At 37.0% G+C, this 12,740-nt stretch overlaps 1 pseudogene; it reads right to left on the bottom strand.

Annotated features, from left to right (window-relative positions):
- Positions 1-3,967: 3,967 nt before the first annotated feature.
- LOC100519183 (glyceraldehyde-3-phosphate dehydrogenase-like) overlaps positions 3,968-12,740 on the bottom strand; it is an 81,644-nt pseudogene continuing 72,871 nt past the window's right edge.

Below are 12,740 nucleotides of genomic sequence, written 5' to 3'. Positions count from 1 at the left end.
ATTCCAGATTAGTAGAGCACATATTAACAAACATTTTTTTGGCCATGCCCTCAACATGCCGAAGTTCCAGGGCCAGGGATGGAACCCACACCTCAGCAGTGACCTCAGCCACAGCAGTGACAGTGTTGGATCCTTAACCCCCTGAACCACCAGGGGACTCCTTGACAAACTTTTAAGTTAGAAAACGTGGCAGTCATTTTCCTCACCAAGAAATGACAAATATATAGTAGAACCCCTCCAGCATTTCTTTCCTTGGAAATCACTGCGTTGAGTTTGGGGATACACATTCTAGCCCTACCCCACTGAGTCTTGTAGACTTGACTGGGTCATTTAGTTGCAGCCTATTTTCTGGGGAGCAGGGATTCTGTCCTATTCACTGATGCATCTCAGTGCCTCAAAGGGTAACACATTGAATAGACAAATCTATTGAACCTCCTCTGTCAGTCTCCTCACAGGGAGGGCTAAGAGCAGAGCTTTCCAGCTGGAGTGCCCTGCCATGTAAATAGCCCCAGTTGGTTATAGGTCTGCTGAAATACTGTTCCCCTCAGCCTGGGGGCAGCAGAGCAGGGCGTGGGGCAGCTGGAGCTCTGGGATTAATCTCCTAGCAATTTCTTCCATTAGTTCAGTCGCTCCACAAAATAAAGTATTGTTATTTTCTATGTGTGCCATGGCACCAAAAATATTGGAAAGCCCTTCTTCAGAGCAAGTGTGATAAACACACAGTGTCTACAAGAACCAGGCAGGTAATTTGAATCAATCAAGCCTGGTATAAGTACCTGCTGGCTGATGGTTTGAGCCCTGGTTTTAGAAGGCAAATATAATGAACATGAAAATGTTATGTCAAATTGAAATTGATCACAGAAACTTAAATCCTGAAGGCATCAAGCACAAATGTATGCTATAGAAAGTGAACACCTTCATGGAATTATTAAAAATTTTCTTATTTGAGTTGCACACATATCTGACACTGAACCATACGGCATTAGAATTCCATATTTCTGCCTGTCAGTTTTATCCCCTAATCCTTCACCCTTTTTGTTCCTTAGCTTTTTTTCAGTGCTTACTTCACCTTTTCTTTTACCAATTAGAGTTCATTTCTCCCCCTTCTGTTTCAACCTTGTAGATATAAATGCACATATAGACTTGTGTCATAATTTTTATTTTGTGACCTCATTGTGTGGTTTTAGTTCAAGATACCACAACTCCCATTTCCTATCTTTTGTGTAAGTGCCTAGAAAGCACCAGGCATTATACTAAAGTCTGAGGGAAAAGATCAATATGACGTGATCTGTGTTATGAGAACCTCCTATTCTAGCAGATGGAATTTATATGATAAATCTTTAATAAAAATAATAATACATTTTTATTGAGCACTATTGTGTACTCAGAAATTATTCTAAGCAATTTGCATTCCCTATCTCATTTAGTCCTGATGAAATGCATGTTTAGGCCCTATTTGCTACTCTAAATTTTCTGAAAGCCGCTGTAGGGATGCTAGGATGCTAAGACAGTATTTTCCAAGATGCTGGACAGTCTTACTACATTTTCTTTATATGTTTATACTATATGTACTCAACTACCCTTCTGTTCCTGGTCTTCTTCTTATTCCAAACCCATAGGTACTTTACTTACATAGCCATAACCTGTGATATGTAAGGGTTTATTATGGTCTGGATATGGCATGTTTCCATATTTCAAGGATATCAGAGAATTTCAGGAAATGCATGTGTATATGTATGTGTTTATGCATATTTATAAACATAAACTGTAATTTATTAAGAGCTATCTATGAACAAAGAATTCTCTGTCAGGCATCTCCACTACTTGCAAAAGTCCTGTGAGGTAAGAATAATAATCTCTATTTAAAAAATGAGGCTAAAAAGGAATAGGCAGTTTGTCCAAGTTCATATAAATAGTACTAGAGCTTAGATTCATATTCATATTTGACTTTAAAATCTAGATGTAGCCATTGGTTCTCTCTTACTTAAAGTAATTTTGTCCAACCATTCATCATAGACAGTTTCCCTGGCAAGTGGTGAAATAGCTTATGCCTTCAAAGTGGAAATGACAGGGTTCCTGTTTCATCTAAAGATATCTTGGACCTCTCTGGGCTTTGAAAGTTAAAATATAATAACATTGGCATCTTCTTAAAAATTAAATCTTTGTTCCAATGAGGATAGTTCAAATTCTGTTCCTTGAACTATGTAGACATTGCTTATTTTTTTGTTTTTTTCTTTTCTTTTCTTTTTTTTTTTTTTTAAGCAATCTGTTTGTCTTTTCTGAACTTTGATTTTTTGTAGAATAACAGCCTCTGGTTCTTCATCTGATTTTCATAGTGCAGAGTTTCAATTCTCTTCTCTTCCCTTGTTCCTCTCAGAACATGTCCAGAGCTAATACATCAAGTGTGATGTGCTCAACCAGCTCTTCATCCTCTTTCTTCTAGTAACAGTTTCTGCTTTGCCCCACACCCTCTGCAGCTACTGGCCATGACAGTGATCTTATGATGAAATCATGGCCAATAATATCACTCTATCTCTCTGCCAACAGTGATTGGGACAGAGGTTTCCACATGATTATAGCATGGCCATATAGAATTTTTCTCAGGGATTGGTATCTGAGTAATGGGCCAAAAAAGCTTTCTCTTGCCACTGGAACAGATAAGCCAAGACTCTTGATGGTTATAGTCCCTGCCAGTAGTGAAGGCCTATATGAAATAGGAGAGAATAAGACCAACATGCAAAATGAGGCAGCAATAAGCAGAGATGATAAACTGGCTCTGAGACTCCATTTTCCATTCCTCAAGGCAGGGTTCCAGCAGTTTTTTGTCCAAGTTTGTAGGTTACCTGAGAGTGCTTCTCAGCTCTATAAGCCAAACAATTTCTTTCTTGCATATGGAGTTTCTGACATTAAAAAGGGGAGAAATCCTGATAGAGGCTCCCTGTATTAAGAGTAGAGTTTGGAACTGAAAATACTGAAAATGCAAGCAAGCCCCATCTCGCTTTCTTCAGAGGGTCTTATCCTACAATACGACCTATGAATCTTTTCATGTCTTAGTAGTCACATCAACAGTACTGACAATGAGCTTGTTAACAAAATATCTATGAATTTCACATTAAATTTGATGTACTAATGAGTTTATATTCTTTTAGAGCCTGATTCTGTAATCTAACATTTTTGTTCTTTCTCTAGATTCATGTAATTTGCATATTTGCAAAGCTTGAACTTCCTGACTGTAGCTTGGTGACTTTGGGCAATCTTTGAATTTTAGGTAATGTAAATTTTGAAATATTTAAAAATTTAAAAAATTTTGTAAATATCTATCTCTTTGGTTATTGTGAGGATTAAATTCATGTCAAGTGATAGGCACAATGCCTAAGGTATAATGCTCAAATGTGGTAGCTGTTTTTTTTTTAAAGAAAGGAAAAGATCTTTGTAAAATAATGGAAAATTGTGCTCTAATAATTAATCAGTCCAATAACCAGGATCTTTGATATGGTTGTTTAGGAGTTCATGAATCTATTTCACTGTACAATTATCCAGGCTAAGTTTCTCTTATGGCTGTGCCAAATGCCTTGCTTAATCCAGCCGAACATAATCCACTTTTTAGAATTCTTGTCCAAAGGAGGATGGAGCCAGTCTGACCTGACTCATCCTTTGTAAACTCATCCTGGCTCCTGCTGATCTCCACTTCTATTTCTGAATATTCCCAAACCATTTCCTTTTCTTTTTTTCTTCTCTCTCTCTCTTTTATTTTTGGCTGTCTACAGTGTTCTTTATTGATGCTGTATGACAGGGTTGGGCTCCCTAATCTCTTCTCCTTTTCTTCAGCAGTCTTGGATGGAAACTGGTGAGAAGGGAAGATGCTTAGTATGTTGGGGGATTGAGTTGGGGCAAGGGCTCCTCAGCAGCTAAGGACCTCTTTTCTTCCTTCTGTCATTTTCACTGAGGCTGATGGTCCAAGGAGCTTCTATTTCTTGGAAGCTCTGTTGGTCATAAGGCCCACCATTGCATTGCTGTAGCCAAACTCATTGTCACAGCAGGAAATGAACCTGAAAAAGTAGTCACTGAGGGCAATGCCAGCTCCAGCATCAAAAGTGAAAGGGAGAGCATCACTGTTAATGTCATGGGACAGAGTGTGGTCCTCAGGGACACCCAGGATGCCCTTTGGAGGGTCTTCCAATGCCTGCTTCACCACCTTTTCAATGTTACCAAATTGGCAATTTTCTCCAAACCACAGGTCAGATCTTTGACTAACTCTGGAGCTGGGACCTGGGAAGCCATACTAGTGAGCTGCCAATCTAGCTCATAGGTGACCTTGCCCACAGCCTTGGCAGTGTCGTAGAAGCAGGGATGAGCTTCTGGGCAGCCCCACAGCCATTATGCCACAGCTTCCTAGAAGAACCATCTGCGATCTTCTAGGTGGCAGTGATGGCATAGACTGTGGTCCTGAGTACCATGCCAAAGTTGTCATGGATGACCTTGGCCAGAGGGGCCAAGTAGGTGGCAGTGGAAGAAGCATTACTAATAATCTGGAGGGTATTGTCATACTTCTCATGATTTATGCCCAAACATGGGGGCCTCAGCAGAAGGGGCAGAGATGATGATGACCCTTTCTGCTCCATCTTTCCAGGGAGCCTCAACCTTCTCCAAGTTGGTGAAGACAACAGTGGACTCCAAAACATATTTAGCATCAGCCTCACCTGATTTTATGAGGATGGGATATTGCTCCTGGAGCAATGGAGATGGCCCTTACATTGACAATAGGCTACCCATTTCTCAGCCTTGATTGTAGCATAAATTGCTAAGAGTGGAATCATACAGGGACATGTAGACCATGTAGTTGGGGTCAGTGAAGAGATGGGGCCATGGTTGTGACAGTATCCACTTTGCCAGAGTTAAAATCATCCTGGGAGACTGGGCATCTAATATGGCCAAATCCATTTACTGTTACTTTCACAACTGTGTCTCAGAATGTGGCTGGTACAGTACAAGAAGATGCAACTGTCGGTCAAAGAAGGAAAAGCACAAAGCCCCATTTCTTGAATCATTCTTAAATTGTGCTTAAGATTCACTTCAGGTTTCAGGATCTAAAGTTTATACCTACCTAATTACTGTCCATTTTAAGAAATAAAAACCACTACTGTTTTTCTGCAGCCTTGTGGCACCAAACCCATTTCTCTATGATGGTTCAAGACCGCTGAAAACAACACAATGATTTCAACCATAAGATTTTAGTAGCCTGAAATATAGCCTCTTTTTACTCAGCAGGCACTTTGCTTTTAACTCATCCAACTACACATAATGGGAAGTTCCTCTTACCAATAGTGTTCATTAGGCTCTTTTTTTAAAGTCTGAAGATCATTCTTAACACATAAAAATTAAGTATATATAAAAATATGTGAATGTAATTTTATTAGTTCACAAAAAATATAATTAGGTGTCAAATTTTCAAGTTTACTTTATTACCCTTTCTCTGGAAATTGGTTTCTGTGCATCTGGGGTTATATATGTTATTCCCTGCTTGTTTCCAATTTGTTTCATGAGTGAATCACTGGGCACTGCCTATACTTTCTTCTCATGTCAGACCTGCAATCCTCCATAATAGCAATCAGTCTCACAGGTTTATCTGTGTATATTTTTTTCTTTCCCTTTCACATCAAATTTAATCATTTGATTATGCCAGATAGAGTTTAGACAAATATATTCTTCTTTGCTCTATAAAATTCACTCTAACTGAGCTTGTTGAATGAGAGGCACTTATATTCATACAAATTAAGATGAAGTCAATTATTATAATAAGTCCCTGTTCACTAACCATTCCTAATTTATTAGTACTTCTTAAAAATCTTGGTTTTAGATTTTTTTCATGTTTTTTATAACTAAATCACAATTTATACCTTATGTAGCTTTAAATCAACAAGCCTATTAAGTAGAGTAGGGGAGAAACTTTGTCCATCTTTCTCTGTCTAGACTAGGTGCTTCAGACATCTGATTAAAGGAAGCATTTCATTGTATAGGTAACTTTATCAAGTTAAATGCATATTAGAGAGATAGCTGGGAAAAAAATAAAATTACAACCCAACAAAACCATTTATTAAAGTTATCATAAGAAAGGATCTTGATGACTTTCTCCTGCATGTTAGACTGGTGCTTGTGCTTTTGTTCTTGTTTTATTTGTTTGTTTGTTTTTCTTTGCCATTGCTTGGAAGTTTAAATTTTCAATGCAGTCAACTAAAGCATTAAATACAAAGTATCAGTATGTCTGTCTACAGTGCATATGCAAATTGGTTAGAAAGGAAAGAAAAAGAGACAAATGTTGTCTAAGTGAACTTACCTTCTAAAGATCTGGGTCTAGTTTTTTGGGTGTAAGTGAATGAAAACATCAACACTGGGAAAGATGGTACTTAATTTATACTTCCCTTTCTTTGCAAATGTTTTTCACTGACTTCGTATTGATTTCTTTCATTTTTACCCTTGATAGTAAACAAATATTTTATTTGGCCCCATTTTCTGATTAAGGCACTCTGATTTCTTCTTAAGAAAGTACCACTTTCTCATTCTTTCAGTCTATGGATCTAGATGAACACTGAAATAGAATGGCTTCCCTCTGCCTAAAGAGATTGGTAGAGCGATATACCCTTAACACTTAGCCCAAGTTTGATTCCTTTGAAGCTAGTACTGGAGGATTCTGAATTAAGAAAAAAAGAAGAAAGAAAAGAAATGTTATTTCTCATGCAATTATCATGAGACTGTAATGCAATTTGGAAGCTTTGACATCTGTTTTGCCAGTAAGAGGAATTATGAAGTCTAAGAAGGAAGCCTACACAGAGCCAAGCATAGCTAAGAGATGAAAAGAACAAGTCTTAGTCTACCTGGATTCAGCTGTTCCTGAAGCCACTTATTTCTAAAATCTTGAGCTATATAATACATTAAAGTCCTATTTTTGTTTAAACTGATAGGGTCACAATTTCCTTGGTCCTTGTCTTGCTGTAACAAAACGTTGTAACAGCAGATGTTTTACATATTTTTAAAGTGAAAATACACTTTTGAGGGTGAAAGGGGAGAGCATGTGCCTGCATGCCAAAAAAGTGCTCTTTGACACCTGTTTGTCTCCTTTGCCTCTTTTCCTTAGCCTCATTCTCACATCATATTCATTTTTAAAAATTTTATTATTTTATGCCCTGTGTCCTGAAAAATGATTGGCGTGATAGTAAGCAGTCTTCCTCAAGAAAGGAACTTTCTACTCTCCTAGCCTTTAGTTCATTACATACCTCCTCAAAGTTATTTACCTGATTTACATGTCCTTTCTTAGATATATGTGAAATCCAGTCATTTTACTCTAACCTTTAAACTTCATGTAAAGACAAAGACCTTGTTATTGAGAAGAATATTAAAATCAACTTCTCTGTTATGAATGAGAAGTTTAGTGTCTTAAATATGGAGAATTGACTTCCTCACCTGCTAAAACTTCAGCATCAGTATTTAAAATTTGTTGTTCATTCAAAATTAAATTTTAGTATACTAAGAGTATTATAATTAATTCATATATTTTTAAAAATTTAAATCTTATTTATCCAATTGTTAATTATCCTTAATAGCGTAAAAGGGTCTCTATTTTTTTTTTTTTTAAATTCACTAATTCTCTTTTTGGAAACAAAAACATCAGGATATATCTTTCTTTTCTGTCTTTTTAGCTATTTCTTGGGCCGCTCCCACGGCATATGGAGGTTCCCAGGCTAGGGGTCAAATCCGAGCTGTAGCCACTGGCCTACGCCAGAGCCACAGCAACGCAGGATCCGAGCCACGTCTGCAACCCACACCACAGCTCACAGCAACTCCAGGATCGTTAACCCACTGAGCAAGGGCAGGGACTGAACCCCTCAACCTCATGGTTCCTAGTCGGATTCGTTAACCACTGCGCCATGACGGGAACTCCAAGATATTTCTACTTTTCTTGGCACTTATTCCTTCCCTCTTTCTCCCTTCCTCCTCTTCCTTCTGTGTCTGATTAGGTTCTTTCAAAGAGCCTTCTTTACATTTGAATTGCAGCACATTTCCTTTTAAAAATTGATGGTAAAATAGCAGTATTTTCCCTATTCATTTCTTTTAATTTTCTATAATTCGGATCTCAATGAGCTGTTATCATGTACAAACAGACTGGACCCTTGAGATGTTCTGAAATGAAGATAATTTGTACACATTGTGATTTTTAATAGAGAATTTGGTGTACAACACATTCTTTACAATGCAGCGAAGATGATTATAATTGAGGACACAAAATAAAACCTGTATCAGCTCGGAAATTGTTCAGAGACACATGTTATTTTTACAGGTCTCCTTGGGAAAGGGCAGGCAGACCATGTCAAGAATTTACATTTGAAAATATCAAATTACCAAATGATAACACCTTCAGGGAAACATGCTGAACTACCTATTCAAATTACCTCTTAAACACTTCCCTCCAAATGAGAATGTATCATTTTTAATATCCTGAGGCAGTTTGTAAAGTTGGTTAAAAAAGTGAGAAGATATTTCAAAAAAACACATTTTTGAAAAAGGCATACATAATCTCTGCATCATGGGTAAATTATGGTAGCAAATCAAGTTCAGAAAAACATACACGGAAGGATTAATGAAAAAAATTGTTGAGACAAATTGGGAGGGAAAATGCAGTGAAAACATGACAAAGGGTTTTTTTAAAATTGTGAGAAATGTTGTCCCTCATGAGAAGACTGAATTTGGAGAGGAATCCAAAGAAAAGAGAAACACCAGAATGTGTCTTACTTTTCACCCACCCGAAGGGGTACTTAATGAAAGACACTGATCCCTCTTCAGGACTGAAGGAATTTATGCCCCCAGTTGCTGGAATCTGACTGCTGACAGCTCTTAACTGCAAATCTCCAGAAATGGCCCTAAACCAGAGAGCTGTCTCTGGTAGGAAGAGCCTTTATCCAATGATGGGTTGATCCCTGAGGCTAGAGGCCCTTACTCCTTATGCAGAGAGAGCTAACTCTGGAGGGCGTCCTAGCTTCCCTGTGGGGACAGCCTTTGCTGAAAATAAATCGACCTCCCTCTGCCCACTTTGGCCTCCTTCCTGTCCCTTGCCCTCCACAGGTACCCATCCTGAGTGTCTCACATACACTTCCCTATATGTTAATCTCCACTTCAGGGCCTCCTTCTCAGAAGCCCAACCTGTTGCAAGCTGTGGAATTATTTCTCTGGTTGCTAATGTTTATTGAGTAACTATTTTGCCTTATGGACTGTGTTTGCACATTACACATATTGATCCTCATGGATTCCAGGCACTGGAATTAGCCATGTAATGGTAACGGTGGTCTCATGGCACTCACCTTTACTTTAGAATATGCTTGCTCAACAGAGGGGAAATTTGAGTATTATCAACCAAGGAAGCTGTCCTTTCCTTGCTTAAAATCCTTTCGAGGTTTCCTGTCATTGTTAGATTAAAATATAACATCTGGGTTTTTTTTTTTTTTTTTTTTTTTTTCCTCTTAACCACCCTTTCTATCTCCCTTCCTATCACTCCTACCTTGCTGCATATGACGATCCACACACCCTACCTTTTTTCATTTCCTGGAACTCTCCAAACCCCTTGCAACACTGTGGTCTTTGAAGATGCCATTCAGTTGCCCAGGAATACCTTTTCCCCAGCGTTTCCACCCCATTTTTCACTTCAACTCCTATTTATCACTCACGGTTCCTCTGAATTGTCATTTTCTCAGAAAATCTCTGAAATACAGATTAGTCAAATTTGACTAATATATAAACTCTCTTAACACCCAGGCCTCCTTTGGAGAACTTGTCGCTGGCTGTAATTGAACAATTCCATGCAGTTTTCAGTGGATTAGGTACATATTTAAAGGGAAGGTTAATGGAGTAAAGACATGTGCAGTGAGTTACATGAGGTCAAGAACCACATCTCTCCTGTTTACCACTGTGACTTCAGTAACAAGCTGTGGACTTGGCATTTAATAGATATGTGTTAAAATCTCAGAAATTTATTTTGCTGCCTTTTAAAATCTTTGCTTGAGTTTTAAACTGTAGCATTTTTCTTCCCTTTGATTGCTAAGGTGAACACACATACACACACAATTACCTGTGTGTATATAGAGGGATTGTGTGTATGTGAGGCTGTGTGTATTGATATAAAATCTTCAGATTCAGGTTCAAATTAACTTTTTGTCTTGGAATAAACCATCACTTTAAGATGACTTTATTTATTCCTGTTTTGATTTGAAAATAGATACTCTATTCCTAAGATTTTAGATATGCCTCACAGCTTTCTCTAGTTACATGAATACTATTTACAAAATCTTTGGATGATTAGATTCAGTTATTTATTTCTGCTATACGTGATGTTACAATGCTAAGGAGATTATACCTATAAAATAAACTATTTTCTAATTAACTTTATTTTGTAGGGTAAATCAAAGAAATGCTTGTAAGAGATGAGTAAGCCATTTCTGTACTGAAAAATTTTTTAAAAACCTAAAGTCTTGAAAATGGATCTTTAATTTCTTTAAATATTTTGATTTCTCTGAGTTCTCAGTTTGTTTCAAAGACTCATGTACAAGTAAAAACATTATCATCCTAGAAAGAGAGAGTGGCTAGCTGGGTTTGGTTTTCTTCAATCTTTCAGGAAATGACAAAATGTTCAACCTTTTGAGAGAACTTAACTTTATGTTCCTGTATTCAATGCTGACACTGCTAAGAATGAATCATTAAATGTGAGCGTAAGGCTAAAAAAGAAAAATGTTTAACCAACTCTCCTCTCCCAATGCTACATTTAGAAAAAAAAATTGCGTAAATAGAATATATCTCAATGTCTAGGATATAATAGAACCAAAAAGATATTTGTCAATTGTTGGAACTCATGTATAAAAGCACTTTACGTTGTTACAGAACCAAATTTTGGGGACTGAAATGGTATGTAGAAGGGATGGGAAGGTGAGTTTCTTTATTAGTTACTAGAATGAACGATTTCTTGTGAGATGAAATAATGGCTCTCATAACAGCTCACGAGATAACCCAAGTTAACCAATAAAGAAAGAATGTCATATATTAACAAATTCCATGTAGAAAATGAACCTAGGTAAGGGCTACAGTGTGTATGTGACAGGTGGTAGTTCTTTAGGGACTCATGGGAAAATACTAGTGTACGGAGGTAAACAAGGAGAGTAAACAAGGTTTGAGCAGTAATTGTAAGCACCTCGCATTAGACACTTCATTCTGAAAGGCCAGGTGCTGGAAACTTGGTGTGAATGTAGGAGAGAATGCTAGAGGATGAGACTCTTGGAGTCATAGACAGAATTAGATTTTACAAGCCCTTCTTGGCTGTGGTAAAGTTTGGGTTTTATTCCTATTGAAGAGTTTTGAAGGGCTTATGCAAGAGAAAAGAATTAGTAGGCCCGAGCAGTAATTTGGCTCTAAACTGATGGTGACATCAATGACAGTGGCAGTGAGAGAGAGAGAAGTGGTAAGATTTGGGGTGTATTATGGATGGAAACTTAATGATGGCTTGGACTTTGGAGGCCAGGAAAAGAGAGGAATCAATCAGAAGTCGTAGGTTTTAAGCCTGGCCAACTGGGTTAATCATGGAGCCATTACCAGAGTTATACCATATTCAATTAAATCCTCCTGTGTCCTTCACCTTCACACTTGCTCACCCATCCATCCATTCTTTTATTCCAATATTGAGTGTTTACTTTTTTAACCTTGCAAGAAGCACTCTCCTTTGGAGCCTCAGATATTAAAAATACAGTCTAGGTCCCTGCCCTACTGAAACTTCCATTCTAAATAGGAACAGCTAGACTGGGAAAAAAAAAAAAAAGTTAACCAAAAGTCCTATGGATTATGATAACTGGAACACAGGAAATAAAACAGCTCCTGAGTTAGTGAGTATATCATGGTACCTAAGTTAACTAGGATGGTCAGGGAAAATTTCTTAGATGGTACCGAAGCCAACATCTATAGGATATAAAGGAATCAGGAATATAAAGAACCGGAGGAAGTTTTTAATTTTTTTTAATTTAGCATTTTTTTTCATCTGTCAAATGAAAAACTTCATGACTCTGACTCTGGTAAGACTAGTTCTTATTAAACATTCTTGAGAACAAAATTACCACCATCATCTTTTTTTCCCTACAGTAGAGAATTAACTTCTTTTGATCTTTCTTTCAAAGTAATTTTCATATTCTTACTGATTAAAAAGGTAACACAAGGCTACGCTGTCACATTACAGAAATAGAAAATATAGAATATTAAATTTCCAATTACTTCACCATTCCCTCTTGAAAATATACATTGTCAACAATTTTTATACTATTTATCTACCTTTAAAACATATGTGTTTATTTATTAATATATTTGCTTTAACAAAATGTTACAATATTAAATATGTTCCTGTAGAGCTTGTGGGTTTATATTTTCGTTTGTTTTTATTTTTCACGTTATAGTAATATCTTGGATAGCTTTCACTGCCAACACATATGGAACTTTTTATTGTTTGTAATAGCCACATTATAATCCATATGTGGATCTAATGATATTATTTAATAGTTTCTCCATTTAAGAATATTTTTACCATTATTGTTATTACTGCTAAGTTCTTAGCAGTTGTGGAGTGTTTCTAAAAAATGTAGCAGACATGTTAGGTCAAAAGGATATGCATATTTCAAATTTAATAGGCATTTCTATTTTGCATCCTAGAAGTTCATATCATT

The sequence above is a fragment of the Sus scrofa genome, chromosome 2 (genome assembly GCF_054392235.1).
Source record: "Sus scrofa isolate SSC_HxYL_T2T_F1_AM1 chromosome 2, Sscrofa_HxYL_maternal_Yorkshire_Landrace_v2.0, whole genome shotgun sequence".
NCBI classification, from domain to species: Eukaryota; Metazoa; Chordata; class Mammalia; order Artiodactyla; family Suidae; genus Sus; species Sus scrofa.
The sequence above is the reverse complement of the archived record's forward strand: the minus strand, read 5'-3'. Positions and strand labels throughout refer to the sequence as shown.